Here is a 4,031-nt window from a genome sequence, read left to right as displayed (position 1 = left end):
TCAAGGCTGCTCTCAATGGTGTTTGGGAAATTAGCTGAGGGCCTCTTGTCACACTTTGGAAAGGCGATATAGGAAAAGCAGCATCTTCTCCTGAGTGGCAGGAGCAGAGATGGTTACTCCTGGAGGAAACTTGCTGCTTGGTTCCCAAGTATGAGGAAGGAGTCTCTCTGAAAGAGCAAGTGGGGAGATTAAGGAGAGCTAATTTCCAAAAATAAAGTCTGCAAGGTCTCCTGGCATTTGAGTACACACATGTACAGTATTCCTGACTGCTGATCCAACAAATAATTTGCCCGATTACTGCATATTACCGTGACCATTTATTCTAAGCGGTATTCTCAAGATGATTCTGAGCTACTATATCATGGCAGAACTGATTTTATGTCTCAAGAAGAACTATTGAAGACGAATCTTTTACTTGGTTTTAGTTTAGGGTTCTTTTCACAAATTTCTCTTTCCTTACTAGCAGGTTTACTCCAAACACCATACAGTTGCCCTGGTTGTATTTTATAGGCATGTTTGGGGAGACCCACACTTGCCATGTAACCACCCACATAAGCCACAGAGGCAAGTTAAGTGTGTGAGATCAGCACCTGTTGGCACTGAGTTGTGCAAAGCAGGTTTCTCAGTGGGTCTGGGGTTAGCTCCTGCCTCTTAAGGTCATTAGCCCTTCTATGGCCAGAGGTTCCTCCTAAGTACAGACAACTCTTCTTAGTAATCTTAGGTTTGCTTTCTTCTGAAAATTTTAGAACTTACTTGGGTTGCTGAAGTTTTGCACTTCAACCTAAAATCACTTCCCATTTTGATTCTTTATTATTGTTGCTCTTACCTTTCAAACTAAGAAATAACAAGGGAATATAATATGTTTCTTTTACATTTTTGTACATTATCCTACTAGGAGTGACTTCCAACTGCTTCAGCAGTTTGGGAAATGGGGTATTAAAATAAAGACATTTCAGAATAACTCTTTATGCTTTATGATGTCTCATGATGATATAAAGTTAACTTTATAGAAGGATTCAGTTCTCACTATACTCAAACTGAGGCTCATATTTTAAATAGATTTTCAATGAACTCATTTCATATTATAATTTACATAGGAAAAATTAAAGCAATTTTAATTTATCCTCAAGTCACATTTATAATTTTAACTGCCTATGATGATTCTTCTAAACTATAAAAATGCATTTTTCATTCGAACTTAGTCTAATCTACTTATGATGGACAAGCACATGCTGTAGCAAAAGAGGGCATAACAACTCAGTGACTAAAACTACACCCAGTTATGCTTACTGCACTGAAGATTTGCAATATAAATGGAATATATCCCCAATATGCTTTCTTATAGGATTTCTGGAATAGGCTCCTATAACTTTTATTTTGTAGAAGCTAAAAATGGAAGCTCAGAATAACTGTTCCAGAGTCAGTAGGCTTAGCAATCTCCTCAGTCACAGAGCACAGCTGAAACAACCAGATATAGCTATCTTATGGTTTTAGGCATTTGGATGACAGTAATGAACAGGTCGGACTCACACAGATGAAATTGAAATCATTGAAAAGTAGGGCCACTTAGAATAGAGAAAAACATTTCAAAGACTTTTATTCCCTAAGTATGAAGGGAAAGCTGTATGAAGACATAAACAGGTTGCGAATGACGCTAACGAGTTCATTAACTCACCAAAAGTGATGATTGCGTAACTGTAGTTAGTAACCATTTCTACAGATTGAGTAGAAGGTTCTTCGCCTGTTCCGGGACGAAATTCAACTCCTCAGCGTAGTTTGCGATAAGCCTACCTTTCTAACCTAATTCCCGGGCATAGAACTTCTGAACGCCAGGGGTTCTGAAAAATTCCCTTTCTGTTTCCCCAGGAAGGAAACTGTTACCAGGTTCTCTAATGCTTCAGCACAGCACTTGCCTTTTTGTCTGGAACAGGATCTTCCCTCTCCTTTTCTCTGTTGGTTCTCTCTCTCTCTCTTTTTTTTCCCTCTGTTGGTTCTTATCTCAAGCATTAGTTCTTAGTTCTGGAGGCTAAGGGTCCAAAAGTAAGGTATTGGTCTATTTGATTTCTGGTGAGAACTCTCTTTCTGGTTTGTAGATAGCCACCCTCTCACTGTGTCCACACACGGAACAGAGAGAGAGAGAGAGATAGAGTGTGTGCAATAGAGAGAGACAGAGACAGAGCTAGAGAAGGGGAGCTCTTCTCATAAGGATACTAATTCCATCAGATCAGGAGCCTACCATCATAACCTTGTTAATGTTAATTACTTCCTTATAGGCCCTATCTCCAAATACAGCTATATGGAGGTTAGCTCTTCAACATACGAATTTTGAAAGCACACTGTTCAATGGGATCATCTATGTTACAGGAAAGCCATGATTCATTTGTGTTTCTAAAGGCAGGCTGAGGCCAGAGGTATCCTTGAGAGACTTTCCCTGAGGTCTTGGGTGGGATGAAAATGATTGGAGTGGAGAGAAGTTTGGAGACCTTTCTCTGAGACTGGGAAAGCTCTTTCATACAGAGGCCTCTAGAGGTAAGACAGGATTTTCTTTCTTTCTTTCTTTCTTTTTTTTTTTTTTTAAGATTTTATTTATTTATTTGACAGAGATCACAAGTAGGCAGAGAGGCAGGCAGAAAGAGAGGGAGAAGCAGGCTCCCTGCTGAGCAGAGAGCCCCGATGCAGGGCTCAATTCCAGGACCCTGGAATGATGACCTGAGCTGAAGGCAGAAGCTTAACCCTCTGAACCACCCAGGTGCCCCTAAGACAGGATTTCTGATGGGTGCCTTGAATGCCTCAGAGATGGGACTGGATGCTGAGCTTACTGTCCAAATTTTACGAGCCTGTGAGTCTCAGGCAAGCCCCAGACTTCAGTCAAGCAGCCTGCTGGGATGACCAGGGCAGGATGAATGAAGGCCCTGGCACCTTTCCTGATTAATCTGGAGTATCTGAGGAATCTGACCTTGGAATTTATACATGAACTTTGAGGAGCAGCAACACATCCCAGGAGTTCCTTCTCAATCTGCCAAGTCGGGGATTTGAGGACACAAAATTTCATCTAGAGAGAAATGAAAGAATGTGCTTACGTGTTGTTGTAAGTGACCTCTCTATTAAAACATTTACCATGTTGGGCTGTAATGCTTGCCTTTATTCCCTTCTAGACTTGGGGTTACTTGGGGCAGGAACTAGGTTTTGTACCTTCTCTTTCCTCTAGCCCCTCACTCAACGCCCCGGAAAACTGAGCCTTGATATACGTTTGTTGAGTCATATTGGATTGCAAGCCTCCTTTTAGAGTGAAGGGTTTTGTGTGATAGATTTTTCCTTTTAGGGCAAACTGGAAAATGGCACCTTAGTACAATTGCTGTGAATTACTAAATCAACAGTTCACATATAAGGTCACCAATTTGACAGTAAAGAAAGCTCTAAATGTAATCATTCATATTTTAGGTACTTAAAATGGCCAGATATCAGAATTTCTTCTACTTGGTTTTAATTTCTGGTATACCAAATACCAGCTTATTCATGCCACTTGGGATAATTCCCCCTCCGTCCTTTATCTTACCATGTTAGTCAAATTTGTAAAGAATATATACACGTTGTATTAACGAAGAGACGCGGCCCAGCATTTGATCAGAAGCTAAAGGGAGGATCCCCTGATCCAATCACAAAGGTGTTCCTGGCACCCCGGAGCGCCCGTGTTGGGACAGGGATACCTGCCGGCGGACTTGGTTCCTGCACGGGGAATGCGCAAGCAGCGCGGGTAAGGGGTCCGCCCCGGGACTATCCTGGAGGCCTGGGCCGGGCGGACCCGGGCGGGCGGGAGCGCCGCGGGGCAGACGAGGGGCGTGGGAAAGCGGGCCGAGGGTGGGGCTGGGACCGCTCTCTCGCCAGCCAGTACTCGGCGCTGGCCCCCAGGGAGCGAAGGGGCAGGCTAGGGCAGCTCCCCAGCTCCCCGCGTGATAAAACTTGAGAAATAACCAGGAGGGGCGGCCCGGCGTCTCCTGGGTCCAATCCCGTCTCTGGAGCGAACGCGCTCC

This window comes from Martes martes (genome assembly GCF_963455335.1).
Source record: "Martes martes genome assembly, contig: scaffold_445, whole genome shotgun sequence".
In the NCBI taxonomy this organism is placed as follows: Eukaryota; Metazoa; Chordata; class Mammalia; order Carnivora; family Mustelidae; genus Martes; species Martes martes.
This window is presented reverse-complemented; position numbering follows the sequence as displayed.